This window comes from Lolium rigidum, chromosome 6 (genome assembly GCF_022539505.1).
Source record: "Lolium rigidum isolate FL_2022 chromosome 6, APGP_CSIRO_Lrig_0.1, whole genome shotgun sequence".
NCBI lineage: Eukaryota > Viridiplantae > Streptophyta > Magnoliopsida > Poales > Poaceae > Lolium > Lolium rigidum.
The window spans coordinates 195,858,188-195,879,388 of NC_061513.1; positions in this window are offsets into that span (position 1 = coordinate 195,858,188).

Genomic DNA, 21,201 nt, shown 5'->3' on the forward strand with positions numbered 1-21,201 from the left:
CGGTATCCGATGGCGTGTATTTCACACGTTCGTTGGGCAACCCCAAGAGGAAGGTATGATGCGCACAGCAGCAAGTTTTCCCTCGAAAGAAACCAAGGTTTATCGAACCAGGAGGAGCCAAGAAGCACGTTGAAGGTTGATGGCGGCGGGATGTAGTGCGGCGCAACACCAGAGATTCCGGCGCCAACGTGGAACCTGCACAACACAACCAAAGTACTTTGCCCCAACGAAACAGTGAGGTTGTCAATCTCACCGGCTTGCTGTAACAAAGAATTAACCGTATTGTGTGGAAGATGATTGTTTGCAGAGAAAATAGTAAAAACAAGTATTGCAGCAGATTTGTATTTCAGTATTAAAGAATGGACCGGGGTCCACAGTTCACTAGAGGTGTCTCTCCCATAAGATAAAAGCATGTTGGGTGAACAAATTACAGTCGGGCAATTGACAAATAGAGAGGGCATAACAATGCACATACATGACATGATAAGTATAGTGAGATTTAATTGGGCATTACGACAAAGTACATAGACCGCCATCCAACCGCATCTATGCCTAAAAAGTCCACCTTCAGGTTATCATCCGAACCCCTCCGGTATTAAGTTGCAAAGCAACATGACAATTGCATTAAGTATGGTGCGTAATGTAATCAACAACTACATCCTCGGACATAGCGCCAATGTTTTATCCCTAGTGGCAACATCACAACACAACCTTAGAACTTTCATCACTGTCCCAGGTGTCAATGCAGGCATGAACCCACTATCGAGCATAAATACTCCCTCTTGGAGTTAAGAGTAAAACCTTGGCCAGAGCCTCTACTAGTAACGGAGAGCATGCAAGATCATAAACAACACATATGTAATAACTTGATAATTAACATGACATGGTATTCTCTATCCATCGGATCCCGACAAACACAACATAGAGAATTACAGATAGATGATCTTGATCATGTTAGGCAGCTCACAAGATCCAACAATGAAGCACAATGAGGAGAAGACAACCATCTAGCTACTGCTATGGACCCATAGTCCAGGGGTGAACTACTCACTCATCACTCCGGAGGCGACCATGGCGGTGTAGAGTCCTCCGGGAGATGAATCCCCTCTCCGGCAGGGTGCCGGAGGAGATCTCCGGAATCCCCCGAGATGGGATCGGCGGCGGCGGCGTCTCGCAAGGTTTTCCGTATCGTGGTTTTTCGCATCGGGGGTTTCGCGACGGAGGCTTTAAGTAGGCGGAAGGGCAGAGTCGGGGCCCGACGAGGGGCCACACCATAGGGCGGCGCGGGCCCCCCGGGCCGCGCCGCCTTGTGGTGTCGCCACCTCGTGGCCCCACTTCGTATGTTCTTCGGTCTTCCGGAAGCTCCGTGGAAAAATAGGCCCCCGGGTCTTTGTTTCGTCCAATTCCGAGAATATTTCGTTACTAGGATTTCTGAAACCAAAAACAGCGAGAAAACAGGAACCGGCACTTAGGCATCTTGTTAATAGGTTAGTTCCGGAAAATGCACGAATATGACATAAAGTGTGCATAAAACATGTAGGTATCATCAATAATATGGCATAGAACATAAGAAATTATCGATACGTCGGAGACGTATCAAGCATCCCCAAGCTTAGTTACGCTCGTCCCGAGCGGTAAAACGATAAAAAAGATAATTTCTGAAGTGATATGCCATCATAACTTTGATCATACTATTTGTAAACATATGTAGTGGATGCAGCGATCAAAACAATGGTAATGACATGAGTAAACAAGTGAATCATAAAGCAAAGACTTTTCATGAATAGTACTTCAAGACAAGTATTAATAAGTCTTGCATAAGAGTTAACTCATAAAGCAATAAATCAAAGTAAAGGTATTGAAGCAACACAAAGGAAGATTAAGTTTCAGCGGTTGCTTTCAACTTGTAACATGTATATCTCATGGATAATTGTCAACATAGAGTAATATAACAAGTACAATATGCAAGTATGTAGGAATCAATGCACAGTTCACACAAGTGTTTGCTTCTTGAGGTGGAGAGAAATAGGTGAACTGACTCAACATAAAAGTAAAGAGAATGGTCCTTCAAAGAGGAAAGCATCGATTGCTATATTTGTGCTAGAGCTTTTATTTTGAAAACATGAAACAATTTTGTCAACGGTAGTAATAAAGCATATGAGTTATGTACATTATATCTTACAAGTTGCAAGTCTCATGCATAGTATACTAATAGTGCCCGCACCTTGTCCTAATTAACTTGGACTACCGGATCTTTGCAATGCACATGTTTTGACCAAGTGTCACAATGGGGTACCTCCATGTCGCTTGTACAAAGGTCTAAGGAGAAAGCTCGCATTTTGGATTTCTCGCTTTTGATTATTCTCAACTTAGACATCCATACCGGGACAACATGGACAACAGATAATGGACTCCTCTTTAATGCATAAGCATGTGGCAACAATTACTATTCTCATATGAGATTGAGGATATATGTCCAAACTGAAACTTCCACCATGAATCATGGCTTTAGTTAGCGGCCCAAAGTTCTTCTCTAACAATATGCATGCTCCAACCATGAAGGTGGTAGATCTCTCTTACTTCAGACAAGACGGACATGCATAGCAACTCACATGATATCCAACAAAGAATAGTTGATGGCGTCCCCGAAACATGGTTATCGCTCAACAAGCAACTTAATAAGAGATAAAGTGCATAAGTACATATTCAATACCACAATAGTTTTTAAGCTATTTGTCCCATGAGCTATATATTGCAAAGGTGAATGATGGAATTTTAAAGGTAGCACTCAAGCAATTTACTTTGGAATGGCGGATAAATACCATGTAGTAGGTAGGTATGGTGGACACAAATGGCATAGTGGTTGGCTCAAGGATTTTGGATGCATGAGAAGTATTCCCTCTCGATACAAGGTTTAGGCTAGCAAGGTTATTTGAAACAAACACAAGGATGAACGGTACAGCAAAACTCACATAAAAGACATATGGTAAACATTATAAGACTCCATACCGTCTTCCTTGTTGTTCAAAACTCAATACTAGATGTTATCTAGACTCTAGAGAAACCAAATATGCAAACCAAATTAGCAAGCTCTAAGTGTTTCTTCACTAATGGGTGAAAAGTATATGATGCAAGAGCTTAAACATGAGCACAACAATTGCCAAGTATCAAATTATCCAAGACATTTTAGAGTTACTACATGTAGCATTTTCCAATTCCAACCATATAACAATTTAACGAAGAAGAAACTTCGCCATGAATACTATGAGTAGAGCCTAAGGACATACTTGTCCATATGCTACAGCGGAGCGTGTCTCTCTCCCATAAAGTGAATGCTAGGATCCATTTTATTCAAACAAAGCAAAAAACAAAAACAAACAGACGCTCCAAGCAAAGTACATAAGATGTGACGGAATAAAAATATAGTTTCGGGGAGGAACCCGATAATGTTGTCGATGAAGAAGGGGATGCCTTGGGCATCCCCAAGCTTAGACGCTTGAGTCTTCTTAGAATATGCAGGGGTGAACCACCGGGGCATCCCCAAGCTTAGAGCTTTCACTCTCCTTGATCATATTGCATCATACTCCTCTCTTGATCCTTGAAAACTTCCTCCACACCAAACTCGAAACAACTCATTAGAGGGTTAGTGCATAATAAAAATTCACATGTTCAGAGGTGACACAATCATTCTTAACACTTCTGAACATTGCATAAAGCTACTGGACATTAGTGGATCAAAGAAATTCATCCAACATAGCAAAAGAGGCAATGCGAAATAAAAGACAGAATCTGTCAAAACAGAACAGTCCGTAAAGATGGATTTTATTAGGCCACCAGACTTGCTCAAACGAAAATGCTCAAATTGAATGAAAGTTGCGTACATATCTGAGGATCATGCTCGTAAATTGGCGTAATTTTCTGAGCTACCTACAGGGAGATAGACCCAGATTCGTGACAGCAAAGAAATCTGGAACTGCGCAGTAATCCAAATCTAGTACTTACTTTTCTATCAAAGACTTTACTTGGCATAACAAAACATAAAACTAAGATAAGGAGAGGTTGCTACAGTAGTAAACAACTTCCAAGACACAAATATAAAATAAAGTACTGTAGTAAAAACATGGGTTGTCTCCCATAAGCGCTTTTCTTTAACGCCTTTCAGCTAGGCGCGAAAAGTGTATCTCAAGTAACATCGAGAGATGAAGCATCAACATCATAATTTGTTCTAATAATAGAATCATAAGGTAACTTCATTCTCTTTCTAGGGAAGTGTTCCATACCTTTCTTGATAGAATATTGATATTTAATATTACCTTCCTTCATATCAATAGTAGCACCAACGGTTCGAAGAAAAGGTCTTCCCAATATAATGGGGCAAGATGCATTGCATTCAATATCCAAGACAACAAAATCAACGGGGACAAGGTTATTGTTAACCATAATATGAACATTATCAACTTTCCCCAAAGGTTTCTTTTTAGCATTATCAGCGAGATTAACATCCAAATAACAATTCTTCAATGGTGGCAAGTCAAGCATATCATAGACTTTTTTAGGCATAACGAAATACTTGCACCAAGATCACACAAGGCATTACAATCAAAATCTTTGACTCTCATTTTAATGATGGGCTCCCAACCATCTTCTAGCTTTCTAGGAATAGAAGTTTCAAGTTTTAGTTTCTCTTCTCTAGCTTTTATGAGAGCATTTGTAATATGTTTTGTGAAAGCCAAATTTATAGCACTAGCATTGGGACTTTTAGCAAGTTTTTGTAAGAACTTTATAACTTCAGAGATATGGCAATCATCAAAATCTAAATCATTACAATCTAAAGCAATGGGATTATCATCCCCAAGGTTGGAAAAAATTTCAGCAGTTTTATCACAAGCAGTTTCAGTAGTTTTAGCAGTTTCAGGTAATTTTGCGCGCTTTGCACTAGGAGTGGAAGCATTGCCAACACCAATTATTTTACCATTGATAGTAGGAGGTGCAGCAACATGTGAATCATTAGCATTGCTAGTGGTGGTAATAGTCCAAACTTTAGCTACATTTTCCTTTTTAGCTAGTTTTTCATTTTCTTCTCTATCCCACCTAGCACGCAGTTCAGCCATTAATCTTATATTCTCATTAATTCTAACTTGGATGGCATTTGCTGTAGTAACAATTTTATTTTCAATATCCCTATTAGGCATAACTTTCGATTTCAAAAGATCAACATCGGAGGCAAGACTATCAACTCTAGAAACAAGAATATCAATTTTATTGAGCTTTTCCTCAACAGATTTGTTAAAGGCAGTTTGTGTACTAATAAATTCTTTAAGCATGGCTTCAAGTCCAGGGGGTGTATTCCTATTATTGTTGTAAGAATTTCCATAAGAATTAGCATAACCGTTACCATTATTATAAGGATATGGCCTATAGTTATTACTAGAATTGTTCCGATAAGCATTGTTGTTGAAATTATTATTTTTAATGAAGTTTACATCAACATGTTCTTCTTGGGCAACCAATGAAGCTAATGGAACATAATCATAGTATTCGCGAATTCGGTTATACACTTCTTTTAAACAAGATATATCTGTTTCAATAGTGTTTAATTTATTATGCATACTAGCACGGGATGGATCAAAATTATTATCAGAGCTAAATGATGTAATCAATTTCCTTATAGCATTAAAAGCTTGATCCCCATCACAATGAAGGAAATCTCCTCCCACTACAGCATCTAAGGCATATCTATAACGAAGAATAAGTCCAAAGTAGAAATTACTAAGGAGCAAGCTTAAGGTCATTTTAGGTTCAGTTTTACTATAAGAATCAAAAATTCTAGACCATGCTTCTTTAAAATTCTCTTCACCTCCTTGTTTAAAAGTGAAGATTGATTCCTCAGGTGATAGAGTAACAACTACGGGACTAGACATGATAATAAAGTAAATGCGAGTAACTAAAAAAAAAATTGTGTTTTTGATATAGCAAACAAGACAGCAAATAAAGTAAAGCTAGCAACTAATTTTTTTGTGTTTTGATATAATGCAGCAAACAAAGTAGTAAATAAAATAAAGCAAGACAAAAATAAAGTAAAGAGATTGAGAAGTGGAGACTCCCCTTGCAGCGTGTCTTGATCTCCCCGCAACGGCGCCGAAAAAGAGCTTGATGGCGTGTATTTCACACGTTCGTTGGGCAACCCCAAGAGGAAGGTATGATGCGCACAGCGAGCAAGTTTTCCCTCGGAAAGAAACCAAGGTTTATCGAACCAGGAGGAGCCAAGAAGCACGTTGAAGGTTGATGGCGGCGGGATGTAGTGCGGCGCAACACCGGAGATTCCGGCGCCAACGTGGAACCTGCACAACACAACCAAAGTACTTTGCCCCAACGAAACGAGTGAGGTTGTCAATCTCACCGGCTTGCTGTAACAAAGAATTAACCGTATTGTGTGGAAGATGATTGTTTGCGAGAGAAAATAGTAAAAACAAGTATTGCAGCAGATTTGTATTTCAGTATTAAAGAATGGACCAGGGTCCACAGTTCACTAGAGGTGTCTCTCCCATAAGATAAAAGCATGTTGGGTGAACAAATTACAGTCGGGCAATTGACAAATAGAGAGGGCATAACAATGCACATACATGACATGATAAGTATAGTGAGATTTAATTGGGCATTACGACAAAGTACATAGACCGCCATCCAACCGCATCTATGCCTAAAAAGTCCACCTTCGAGGTTATCATCCGAACCCCTCCAGTATTAAGTTGCAAAGCAACGGACAATTGCATTAAGTATGGTGCGTAATGTAATCAACAACTACATCCTCGGACATAGCGCCAATGTTTTATCCCTAGTGGCAACAAGCACAACACAACCTTAGAACTTTCTCGTCACTGTCCCGGTGTCAATGCAGGCATGAACCCACTATCGAGCATAAATACTCCCTCTTGGAGTTAAGAGTAAAAACTTGGCCAGAGCCTCTACTAGTAACGGAGAGCATGCAAGATCATAAACAACACATATGTAATAACTTGATAATTAACATGACATGGTATTCTCTATCCATCGGATCCCGACAAACACAACATAGAGAATTACAGATAGATGATCTTGATCATGTTAGGCAGCTCACAAGATCCAACAATGAAGCACAATGAGGAGAAGACAACCATCTAGCTACTGCTATGGACCCATAGTCCAGGGGTGAACTACTCACTCATCACTCCGGAGGCGACCATGGCGGTGTAGAGTCCTCCGGGAGATGAATCCCCTCTCCGGCAGGGTGCCGGAGGAGATCTCCGGAATCCCGCGAGATGGGATCGGCGGCGGCGGCGTCTCAGTAAGGTTTTCCGTATCGTGGTTTTTCGCATCAGGGGTTTCGCGACGGAGGCTTTAAGGAGGCGGAAGGGCAGAGTCGGGGCCCGACGAGGGGCCACACCATAGGGCGGCGCGGGCCCCCCGGGCCGCGCCGCCTTGTGGTGTCGCCACCTCGTGGCCCCACTTCGTATGTTCTTCGGTCTTCCGGAAGCTCCGTGGAAAAATAGGCCCCCGGGTCTTTGTTTCGTCCAATTCCGAGAATATTTCGTTACTAGGATTTCGAAACCAAAAACAGCAGAAAACAAGAACTGGCACTTCGGCATCTTGTTAATAGGTTAGTTCCAGAAAATGCACGAATATGACATAAAGTGTGCATAAAACATGTAGGTATCATCAATAATATGGCATAGAACATAAGAAATTATCGATACGTCGGAGACGTATCAGTATCCTAGAGATGAAAACCTGGCATGGTCTGTAGGATAGAATCCTCCAGGCTATACCAGCTTCGGGGACTAATGTTGGGGGGATAACCCCCGGTATGCCAAAGGCATGCCAAACCGGATGGTTTGAGCCATCAAGATACCGGTTTAATATTCATACCGGAACTTAGAGGTAAGAACTTAGCTAAGTGAAGCTAAGCCGGTATCCCCAAGAGGGGTATGCCGGAACCGGGTAAGAAGATACCGGGCCACCGGAGGGAAGAGCAGGTCGGCAGGACTGGTCAAAGATTCTCTCCAGAGCTAGAAGACAAAGATGAGCTAAGCAAAGTAACTTTAGACGAAGGGCTGACGATAAAGAGAAGGATGACGGTCAAAGAAGCCGGAGGACGTCAGCATCTCTGATTAAAGAGGACTTCGGTGTCTTCTATGATTAAAGTAGCTTTGTAAAGTAGTTTTTCTAGTCAAAGATGCCATTAGGGTTTCTTGCCCTGTAAGCCACCCTCTCCCCTATATAAGGAGAGGGGGCAGCCCTTCTTACAGACACGCGTATGAACACAGAAGAACTTGTACTGAGAAACTTGTAGCCTGTTGAGATCAATAAAGATGATGATCTAGAGCGAGTTCTTCCTTATGTTGTTCTTCTTCAACCTCTAGCCTTGGCTAAGTTCTTGAGGAAACCATCCGGAAGTTCATCCCATCTAATCACAAACCCTCCCCCGAATCCTCTTGCGTCCATTCGGCCCCAACTTAAGCCATCCTATGGCATCTGTCTGTTCACCACGACGACAAAAGAGCTTGTTAAAATTTGGTTTGCATGATTAGTTTCTCTAGAGTCTAGATATTTTCTGGTTAAGGTGTTTGAACAACAAGGAGACGATGTAAAGTCTTATAATGCTTACAGTATGTTCATATGTAAGTCTTGCTGCACCGTTTTATAATTGAGTTTGCTTCAAACAACCTTGCTAGCCTAGCCTTGTATTGAGAGGAATTCTTCTCGTGCATCCAAATCCTTGAGCCAAATACTATGCCATTTGTGTCCACCATACCTACCTACTACATGGTATTTTTCTGCCATTCCAAGTAAATTACTTCATGTGCTACCTTTAAACAATTCAAAACTTTATTACTCCTTATTTGTGTCAATGTTTTATAGCTCATGAGGAAGTATGTGGTGTTTTATCTTTCAATCTTGTTGGGCAGCTTTCACCAATGGACTAGTGGCTTCATCCGCTTATCCAATAATTTTGCAAAAAGAGCCGGCGCGGGGTTCCCGACCCCCAATTAATCAACCTTCATTAATAATTCTCTTCACATGTTTTGCTCTGATTCATCGGTAAGCAACTTAATTTTGCAAATAGACACTCCTTCATGGTATGTGAATGTTGGAAGGCACCCGAGGATTCGGTTAGCCATGGCTTGTGTAAGCAAAAGGTTGGGAGGAGTGTCAACCATAAATAAAACTAAAATACATGTGTAAACAAAAGAGAAGAGGGATGATCTACCTTGCTGGTAGAGATAACGTCCTTCATGGGAGCCGCTCTTTGAAAGTATGTTTAGCAAGGGGGTTAGAGTGCCCACTACCATTCGTTGACAACAACAAGCACTTCTCAAAACTTTACTTTTATGCTCTCTATATGATTTCAAAACTTAAAAATCTCTAGCACAAATATAGTAATCAATGCTTCCCTCTGCGAAGGGCCTATCTTTTACTTTATTGTTGAGTCAGTTTGCCTATTCTTTCTATCCCAGAAGCAAACACTTGTGTCAAATGTGTGCATTGATTCTTACATGTTTACTTATTGCACCTGTTATACTACTTTGTGTTGACAATTATCCATGAGATATACATGTTGAAGTTGAAAGCAATTGCTGAAACTTATATCTTCCTTTGTGTTGCTTCAAAGCTCTTTACTAAGAATTTATTGCTTTATGAGTTAACTCTTATGCAAGACTTATTGATGCTTGTCTTGAAAGTATTATTCATGAAAGTCTTTGCTATATGGTTCAATTGTTTATTCATTGTCTTTACCATTGCTTCGAATCGCTGCATTCATCTCATATGCTTTACAATAGTATTGATCAAGATTATGATAGCATGTCACTTCAGAAATTATCCTTGTTATCGTTTACCTACTCGAGGGCGAGTAGGAACTAAGCTTGGGGATGCTTGATACGTCTCAAATGTATCGATAATTTCTTATGTTCCATGTTTGTTTTATGACAATACCTACATGTTTTATACACATTATATGTCATTATTATGCGTTTTCCGGAACTAACCTATTGACGAGATGCCGAAGGGCCAGTTGCTGTTTTCTGCTGTTTTTGGTTCCAGAAAGCCTAGTAAGGAAATATTCTCGGAATCGGACGAAATCAATGCCCAGCATCCTATTTTTCCATGAAGCTTCCAGAACACCCGAGAGCCACCAGAGGGGAGCCCTGGTGGGCCCAGATGATAGGGCGGCGCGGCCAGGGCCTGGGCCGCGCCCCCTACTGTGTCGTCGCCTCGTCAGTCCTCCGACTCCGCCTCTTCGCCTATTTAAAGGTCCCTGACCTAAAACCTCGATACGGAAAAGCCACGGTACGAGAAACCTTCCAGAGCCGCCGCCATCGCGAAGCCAAGATCTGGGGGACAGGAATCTCTGTTCCGGCATGCCGCCGGGACGGGGAAGTGCCCCCGGAAGGCATCTCCATCGACACCACCGCCATCTTCATCAACGCTGTTGTCTCCCATGAGGAGGGAGTAGTTCTCCATCGAGGCTAAGGGCTGTACCGGTAGCTATGTGGTTAAATCTCTCTCCCATGTACTTCAATACAATGATCTCATGAGCTGCCTTACATGATTGAGATCCATATGATGAGTTTGTAATGTAGATGTCATTATGCTATTCAAGTGGATTTTACTTATGTGATCTCTGGAGACTCCTTGTCCCACGTGTGTAAAGGTGACAGTGTGTGCACCGTGTGGGTCTCTTAGGCTATATTTCACAGAATACTTATTCACCGAGTTATGATTTGAGTTGGATGTCTCTATGAAATTGTGGTGTGTTAGTACCTCCTGTGAATGCTCACGGTGACAACGTGGGGTGTTTATTAGTACTTGGGAATACATCTTTAAGGTTTGCCTACATGATGAATTAGTGTTCGTTATCTTGCCAGAGAGTAATTCAGAATAGCATAGTGAAGTGCTTATATTTATATTCAATTATGATTGCAATGTTGAGAGTGTCCACTAGTGAAAGTATGATCCCTAGGCCTTGTTTCTAAGCATCTAAACTCCGTTTATTTATCGTTCGTTGCATGTTTACTCGCTGCCATATTTTATTCAGATTGCTATTACCACTCATATACATCCATACTACTTGTATTTCACTATCTCTTCGCCGAACTAGTGCACCTATACATCTGACAAGTGTATTAGGTGTGTTGGGGACACAAGAGACTTCTTGTATCATGATTGCAGGGTTGCTTGAGAGGGATATCTTTGACCTCTTCCTCCCTGAGTTCGATAAACCTTGGGTGATCCACTTAAGGGAAACTTGCTGCTGTTCTACAAACCTCTGCTCTTGGAGGCCCAACACTGTCTACAAGAATAGAAGCACCCGTAGACATCAGCGCCCCCAGCACCCATGATTCTGCTTGCTGTTGTCCACTACCAGCGCTGCTGCTTGCCGGTGAACTGGTGGTGGATGAAGGTGTGGTGGTGTGGCTGCAGTGTTGTGGTGGTGGTGGTGCTTCCTTGAGCGGCGGTGCCCGACATCGATGGGCGGTGCTACGGATGCAACCTCGGCGTCGATGTACTGGTGATGCTGCGCTGATGGTTGTGGTGGTGACGTTGATATTCCCACTGCATCCCCAACCTCGATGCTGACGGGACGGTGCCGCAGACGCAACCCCGGTGTCGACCTCTTCCTCTATTCGCCTGCACCACTGTGAGCTATTCCCCTTTCTCCCTCTCTCTCTGTCTTCTCTATAACGATGAATTTATTGGCCAGGAGCTTGTGTGTGTTTGGCCTGATTATTGCATATGCTTGTGAGTGCCATTCCTGTGCTGTATGACTTGTAAATTTATCAGTCCAGTGCTGATTCTAGTGTGTTGTATTACATTATGTGCTTAAGATGGAACCTGCAACTACTAGCTGCTGCATATACATTGTATTGTTAACTGAAGAATTTCAGTTTTACTGTTGTTTAACTTATTTGAGCTCAAGCATGTTGCTGATTTCAATGCTGCTACTACTATTGTATAATTTCCTTGATGGCTGATTGTGAGCTGATAGTTGGAGGTGGTATCCTGTGTTGGTTGATTAGAACATGGCTGTGATATAAGCATATATGCTTCAAAATGTTTGGATGACTTGGTATTGGTGATGTGATATCTTGCCTATGCTAGTAAGGCCTTTCTCCAATGAATCTCCGCCATGTGCTTGATGGGTTACTCGAGTTTAATTGGTGTGCTCACCCCAAGCATCTTGGTTGCTGTTGTTATTGAATATATGATAAATCTGAACAGTAACAGTTTAATTTAACATAAGAAATTCAGTTGTATTTCTGTTTATCTTATCAGTGGGTTTGAATATACAGAATGCAACTATTGTTGCCTGCAACTGGTGAGTTGCTGGATGATTTACTTGTGAGCTTATGGTATGCTTTTCTGCTGGCTATATATATGATCCATTGATTTCCAGGAATTAATCCAGGGACAAGTTGATGTTACTGTTTACTATCTGTTTATAATGTTGATGGATTAAACTGACAAGAACAGACCTAGCTAGCTAGCTTGGTCTTGCCAGTGATGCAAAAGTCCGAGGCTAAATACTTTATTAAGAACAGATACTATTTCTTTTGGTTTGTTTAATTTTATGATGAACTAGCATAGCACTTCTATGCTAATCTGAGAATCATCCCTCCTACCAATTTTCCGTGAGCTATTATCGATAAGAACAGATGCTTGCTTGATCTTGTGGCCTTGCCAATGATGCAAAGGCTGAGGCGGATGTTTTTGATAAGGGAAGGTGCAATTTATGCCCAATAAACTCGATGATGAGACTAGCATACCACTTGTATGCAAATCTGAGAGTTTCCCATACCAAAATGCTTTGAACTGAACTGAAAATAATATATGCTAGATGAGGATCTTAAAGATCAACATGTTGTAGCAGAGTGTACTAGCTGGTGGTGATGCTATTCTGGTGGTGAATCTTGATCAGCTGTCACTTGTGCTTGTTGCCATGTTTCCCCCTCTTCTTCTCCTTCATGCTAGCTTCTTGATTTCCTCCAAAGATCTTGTTGTAAATCTAGTGGTTATTATGGTGGTATGCGTTGATGAAGCCTGAGCCAAATGGTTTGGCTAGCTGTGTTGCCCTTGCTTTTATATCCATGGGCTACTGTTTGTGGCATTGACAGCACATACATGCATGTGTTGAGTGTGCTGCCTGTGTGTGTGGTCCATTTATCAAGTGGATGTGGTCAAGATGGCTTTGCTTTGCCTCCAAGTAAAATGCACGGCTGGGTTGGGTACTTATCCGGTTTGGTATTTCTTTTGTGTCTGTCAGGTGTATAAACTCATATGGACACTGTGACTTTCTTAATCATCTCAATGGCTAATACTATCTGAACTGAACTACTTATGGTTTAATGATTTGGTTGCTTAAATATTAATTAAGCTACTGCTTAATTATCAAATGGTTTATAAAATATTTTCTTCGGATCATTTTGACTTTTCCATGTCAAATGTGATCACTTTTTGATAAACTTGTAAGCCTTCATGGTTGCTAGCTAGATTAGAGGGAAATTTTAAATAGTTTCCTTGTTGCCACAAATTATGTTGCCTTGTGATATGGATCAGCTCATCGTTGCCTCTAGTCCCCGGTTGCTTTGTTGATGAATGTTCCATGATCCAAATGACCCATTTATCCCGGATGCATTTCTTCCTGATGTTGCCTAAGAAAGAATTAATTCCCTCTAATCATCATTAGGGATCAAGAGTAGTTCTTGAAACCCTTTAGCTAGCCACCAACAGTAATATTGCCTCACCAAAGGTGAAGGCAAATATTTCTAACCACATGACACAATTATTTGCTTGTCTTTTGTTTTGTTTTTCTCTTTGCAGGAAAAGAAGAACAAGAAAGGTTTAGAAGATTTAGATTTAGGAATTCTTTTAGTTTCATTTTGTAATCTCATATTTCTTGTGTAACTTGTAATAATACTTATGTGGATTGTTATTTATAATATTGGATTCTCAGTTATAATTATATTTACTTTGTATTTATATAATTGTTTAGAATTCAAATTCCAATTCAAAATCTTAGTTTGAATTCTGTATTTCATATTTGAATTTGAATTCAAACTATTTCCCTTGAAAACGTAATAAATCCACAAAGGTCATGTCAAAACTTATCGCACTTGTGTCGATGACATACACCAATTCCATCGACACAAGAGAAACCTCGATCACTTTGTGTTTTTAGATGAACGCGCGAAAATTCCCCGGATTTTCTATGCATGGATGCAATGCACACATCTGTTTCCTCTATTTTTGTAACCCCATTACCTGGGATATTACACATCTATTCACTATTTTGCTTACTTTATCACCAAGTGCGTTCTTGCTAGAAAGAACGCAAATAAGTTATCCATCCATGACTTGGTTTTCTTAGCTGCTGCGTTGCAACGTGAAAGAACTTATAATTTGGGTGCTTTGATAGCTTTTAGGCTTGCTACTAACCGTGATAAAGGAGGAATTTGTGGAGGTCTCATTGCCTCTCGTTTTCTAGCTATGCATGTGTAGAACCTCACTCTCTTGATGTTCAGCTCTGTATAGAAAAACTTGATATTGTTTCCATGATAAAACATGACTTTGTTTCTAATTGGTCTAATTTGAATAACATGTCCTATGAGATAACCTTTTTCAAGAAAAAGTGGAGAGTAATTAAATCTGAAAGGCTAGTTGGATTGCCTGCACCTGCTTTGTTTAACCTTGATTCCAGGAAAAGTTGGTCGGTCACAGAAGATGAACTTGATACATACATAGAGAGGTGCGGCCATCACGCAGGGGACGGCATGGAGGAGGCCGAGGAACCCCCCGACTTGTCATCCGACGCAGCAAGCTCTTCACATCAGCATTTTGGGCATCTGGAGCCTTCATCCTCTTCTTCTGCACAGGGATCTTATTACGACCACGCCATGTATGATCCACCGGCGTGGAACCCTGACCCTCGCTGGGGTTGATCTCCACTTAGGACAAAAGCCTAAGCTTTGGGGGAGGTATGCCGGCATCACTCATTCATTGCATATTACCATTGCCGGTCATTTGTATATACTTGTTTCGCTTCTTTTGGTTGTTTCTCTTTCGGTTATTTTTATTTCAGTAGGTTCTTATTTTAGTTTTTGAACGTTGTTACTACTGTAGTAACCTTTACTTTTACCTTTTTATTTCATTTGTGTGCCGATGGTTGCCTCTAATATGAGGAAGATGATATTTGGGGAAGTGCTGTCTAAAAAACAGATTCTGGACTGATACTGGAAAAATTCCTAAAAATAGCCAGAACTTTATTTTGGGCTGCAAATTTTTGTGCATGCTCCCCAGGTTATTATCTAACTTTCATTAGTTGAGCACTTTTCGAGTTGAACAGCAGAAGATTTTCGAAAAAAATAATTACTGTACTGCTGTCAAAGTTTGGCAGATTTCTGCCACTTTGCTTTTGTGTGACTCTTTTAGTTTTCATTCTCCTGTTTTTGCTTTGTTTCTTTTCTAAAACACAAAAATACCAAAAATATTTCTGTTGTTTCTCTTTATCATTTGCTTATTTGGTTTCTTGTTCCTATTTTGCTTTATTTACTATCGTTGGTTTGCTATGAGAAAATCCAAAAAGATTTTACTTTCGTTCTTATTTCCAATTCGAAAACACCAAAAATATTTGTTGTTCTTCTTCGGTTTTGTAAATTTTATTATGGAGTTCAGCGGTTTCCGGTGGTTGGAGCTTGACTTTCATTTCATATTATTCAAACCACACAAGTGAAAGGCAATAATGACGATCTACGACAACTCGACTGTGGTGAGAGGCTGGTATGAACTCTATTTGTTTTAATTTTTGTACATATACTCATCCATGTGAGCATGCTTAGTTGGTTCATGTGAGGTATATGTCATTTAATGAAAGTCTATTAGTTCATGATCTCTCATGTTTAGCTCCAATTTATTAATAATGAGTAGCATGTTATAAATATTTGCTTGCATTATTTTGTTCATAGATAGGTATGACATTGTGGTATCCTCCTCTGAATAATTCATTTGAATTGACTTGGCACATGCTCACGCATGCATATGACTGAAAAACAAAAGTTAATTAAGCCTCGATGATTTACTTTGCTTCAGAGTTCTTGTATCACTTGTATGCCTCCGTTAATTTTATTTTGTCGCAAACATGATTATGACGGTTATTGCTATCTTGATTGTCGCTTCCCAGTCTATTGCTAGCCTTCACTTGTACTGAGCGGGAATGCTGCTCGTGCTTCCAAATCCATGAAAACCAAGTTATTCCAAAGTGTCCACCATAAATACCTATGCATGGCATTTCAAACCATTCCAAGTAAATTTTCATGTGCTACCTTTAAAACCTTCAAAGTACTTCTCAATTTGTGTCAATGTTTTATAGCTCATGAGGAAGTATGTGGTGTTTCATCTTTCAATCTTGTTAGTCAGACTTTCACCAATGGACTAGTGGCATATACATCCGCTTATCCAATAATTTTGCAAAAAGAGCTGGCAACGGGGTGTCCAGCCCCAATTAATTAACTTTCATTAATAATTCTCTTCACATGTTTTGCCCTGATTTATCAGTAAGCAACTTAATTTTGCAATAGACACTCCTCCATGGTATGTGAAATGTTGGAAGGCACCCGAGGATTCGGTTAGCCATGGCTTGTGAAAGCAAAGGTTGGGGGGAGTGTCATCCATAATGAAACTAAAATACATGTGTAAACAAAAGAGAAGATGGATGATCTACCTTGATGGTAGAGATAACGTCCTTCATGGGAGCCGCTCTTGAAAGTCTGGTTGACAATGTAGTTAGAATGCCCACTACCATTCGTTGACAACAACAAACACCTCTCAAAACAATTTTACTTCTGTTTAAAAAATGAAAAGCTCTAGCACATGTTAATCCCTGCTTCCCTCTGCGAAGGGTCAATCTTTTACTTTTATGTTGAGTCACCATCCTTTCTTTGAGCACCTTCTTGAGAGCATAATTGTCATTCTTAGTGTAATATGTTTGTCCCAAAATATGGTTAACGGTGGTATAACTTTGATGCTTTTATCTTTGATAATCTTTACTTCTAGTCTTCCCATGAATTTCAGATGTGCCTGGGCATTTATGTTTTGCTGTACAAATACGGGCAAGCGAGATACCACTTTATCATATCTTTTTATGAGCATTGCAATCCTGTTGATAGATATGTTTCATGATGCTTATTATTAGTTTGTTGGTATCTTTTTCATGATTGACATAACTATTAGATGACTTTATTTGCATTTATCTTATAGGAAAATTGCCCGTGCGCTGCAACAGGAAGAAAATTAATATGGTATAATTTGGCAGCCCATTTAGCACAATATAATTTAATACTCCATATATATAATAAGAATGGGACATATTTTCGATATGTAAAAGAGGCATTGGATTGATTGTAATATAATTTTGTAGTAGTGGCAAAGTAGAGATTTTTTACCAAGTAGTGGCAAATTAAGTTGTGGCATATCAAATAATCATTAAAATATATTCAAAATTGCACTAATGCGGTACACATCCTAATGTAATTTAATATGATTACTTACATGTAAAAGTTCTAGTCCATTGAGTAGAACAAGATTGATTTTTTTCAGTTACTATAGTATCTCATGTTTTTGTTCCACTGAAAAAAATTCTAGTAACGTCCATTGACATTCGAAATATGTAAAAATGACTTTAAACCTATAATTAAGTACCTCGCAGCAGTAAAGCCACAACGGGAGACATGAATCATGCTTTCTCCACCCAGCAATATCTTGACATCATTTTTTTAGGGAAGTCTTGAACCTAATTATAAGAATAATATCAGTCGCTGAACAAAAGACACCGTTAAGGTTAAGATCCTTCGTGATATCTCTGACACGGTGAGATCCAATGGAGTGGAATATGATTGATTACATCCAATGGCGCAGGGCGATAAGATAAATACTTAATGATTGTACTGTAAGCAGATTCAGGGCCGTGATTAAACAAATAGTGATCTGGGCAGTGTTTCTTGCACTGGGAAAAAGGAAACAAATCCATTGAGCTAGCCGCCGACACGCCTGGGCCTGGAGCGAGTTCTTCGTCTCCCAAAATACCCCCTTTATTCAATGAACCCAAATCTGAAGAAAAGATCATCTATTCTTATCCTTGACGAGAACCTGGGCGTGGCAATCTTCTCCATGTCGTGACCTCTCTTTTCCTAGAATTGGAGGCCTCGTCTTGTACACACGGGCTCGTGAGCTGCCCTCCCTAGAAATCGATCGATTGAATCGATTTTGAATTGGCTATCAGACACATGTGGCTACAGCACGGAGGTCGCAGGAGGCTCGAACTCGCGGCCGTCGGGCGGAGGTCGCCGCAATGGTCGGGCGGAGTTCGACTGGCTCGACAAACGGTGGCAAGTTCGACGGAAATTTCATCTTTCTCTACGCGGCTGCCTATTTATCCATTGTGACCCACTTAATCGATCCTTCATAGATGCGATGGGGCGATCTAATCAGGGAGGGCCGAGCGAAGAACCTATATAGAAGATCTGTAATTTTATTTCGGGTCGGACTCTGCTCGAGTTCAACCTGCCCCCGCCGGGACTAAGTTGTATTGGTGGGCTCGGTTTTTCTTTTCCGTTCGATGGACAAAGTCTAGAGGGAAACTTACCGGTGGCATTTTATGTAATTTGGATGAAAATTAGGGGCACTAAAAAACGGACGAACAAGAAACCTTATTTTTATTAGGTATAGATTATGAATTGCCTAAGTACTCGTCCATATAATGACAATATTTACATCATATGAGCAAATGTGTTCGTGAAAATTCTTTTATCGCACTCAGTTGTTAACTGAATTGCTTGAGGACAAGCAATAAGCTAAGCTTGGGGGAGTTGATACGTCCAAAACGTATCTACTTTCCCGAACACTTTTGCTATTGTTTTGCCTCTAATTTGTGTATTTTGGATACAACTAACACGGACTAACGCTGTTTTCCGCAGAATTGCCCTGGTGTCTTATTTTTGTGCAGAAAATCAACTTTCAGGAAAATCCCCGGAAATAATTGCAATGGGCCTATTTTCACAGAAGACCTACGGAGCCAGAAGACGAGACGGAGGGGGGGCCACGAGGCGCGCACACCACGTGGCGGCGCGGTGGGCCCTTGGGCCGCGCCGCCACATGGGGACGCTGCCTCGGCCAGCCCACGACGCTCCCCTCTAGACTACTTAAAGCCCTTGACCTAAAAAACGCACGGGGGTTCGACCAATTTTCCAGAAGACATCCAGAACTCCGCCGCGATCGAAAACCCTATTTTCGGGATCAGAAACTCCGTTTTGGCACCCTGTCGGGACGGGGAATTGGAGGAGATCATCGCCATCGTCGCCACCGACGCCTCTCCATCGACCATCCATATTTCCCCCATCCATGTGTGAGTAAATCCCCGCTGTAGGCTGAAGGGGATGGTAGGGATTGGATGAGATTGTTCATGTAATAGCCATAAGATTGTTAGGGCATGGTGCCTAGTATCCGTTGTTGGTACTTTTATGATATGTTGCAACTTGTTATGCTTAATGCTTGTCACTAGGGCCCGAGTGCCATGATCTCAGATCTGAACATGTTATCAGTTCATGATGATATTCATTGCTTTAAGATCTTACCTGCAAGTTGTATACACGTATTGTTGTCCGGAACCTGAGGCCCCAAAGTGACAGAAATTTGGACAACCGAAGGGGAAGGCGATGATATGAGGATCACATGTGTTCACGGAGTGTTAATGCTTTGCTCCGGTGCTCTATTAAAAGGAGTACCTTAATTACCAGTAGTTTCCCTAGAGGCCCGGCTGCCACCGGCTGGTAGGACAAAAGATGTTGTGCAAGTTTCTCATTGCGAGCACGTACGACTATATACGGAACACATGCCTATGGTTATTTAGTACTTGGATAATGTTTTATTATTATCTGCAAATGCCTTGTCTTGATTATTACATGAGTTCTCTTATCCATGCAACACCCGTTCATCCATCCCTATGCCTACAATATTTTAATCCTGTTGTTTACTATAATCACTACTGCTGTCTTTATTACACTCCTGCTTATATTTCACTACTACTACTGCTATAAAATTGTTGCTACTGATAAACTATTGCGAGCAAGTCTGTTTCCAGGTGCAGCTGAATTGACAACTCCGCTGTTAAGGCTTACAAATATTCTTTGGCTCCCCTTGTGTCGAATCAATAAATTGGGTTTTACTTCCCTCGAAGACTGTTGCGATCCCCTATACTTGTGGGTCATCAAGTAACACCCGGGTTCTCTGGCCTTTCTACCCGGTTCTGCTGTAGCAACTCTTGAAAGAATTTATTCTACTGCTCCATAGTGAGACATTGTCTTTCCTCCAACATTTGCATGTATTGGAGGAAGTTCTGCTGCGTCATGGGTGGTGATGGTGGTGGAAACTGATTTCTGGCGGCTTCATCCGCCTCCTCCTTCTCCTTTGCCTCGCGCTCGAGGCGTTGTGCTTCACTCTCGTCGCCTAACGTTCCCGACATCTTCCCCTAGTTCTGTAACACAAAGTGGTACTCATAGTTACTCCATGCGCAAGTTTTCTGAGCTCAACTTGGTGCACGGAACTAGTCACGCAATGGAAATCAAGAAGCAAATCCAAATCATACAAAACATATACCATGTATATACATACTTAAGTGGTTTATTACAATACTCAGTAGTAGTGTGAGTATGCAAACTCACTTATTGAAGTATAATTACAACTTAGACAAATATTACATACTACAATACATGTGGTACAACTGTATTGTAGTCTCGCCTCCCGTGGTGGTCTCTATGGCTTCATTCCCGGTACATACCAGGCTTCCATCCGGTCGAACGAGTAGTCCTCCTGATAGAGTCTGGGACATAAGGTCTCCCAGTCGGTTGGTAGTCAGAATCAGAGGATGATCCCAGGGAGAAATCTGTTGTCATGAAATGATTATTTAATGCAGCATAATCCTCCCCTGGGGTGTACTCCCATGTGACTCCATCATAAGAATTCCCTCCATCTGTGTCCGACTCTATCATTATCGGATACTGATACGTCCCCGACGTATCCATAATTTATGTCGTTCCATGCTTGTTTTATGATAATACTTACATGTTTTGCTTGCACTTTATGATGATTTCATGCATTTTCCGGAACTAACCTATT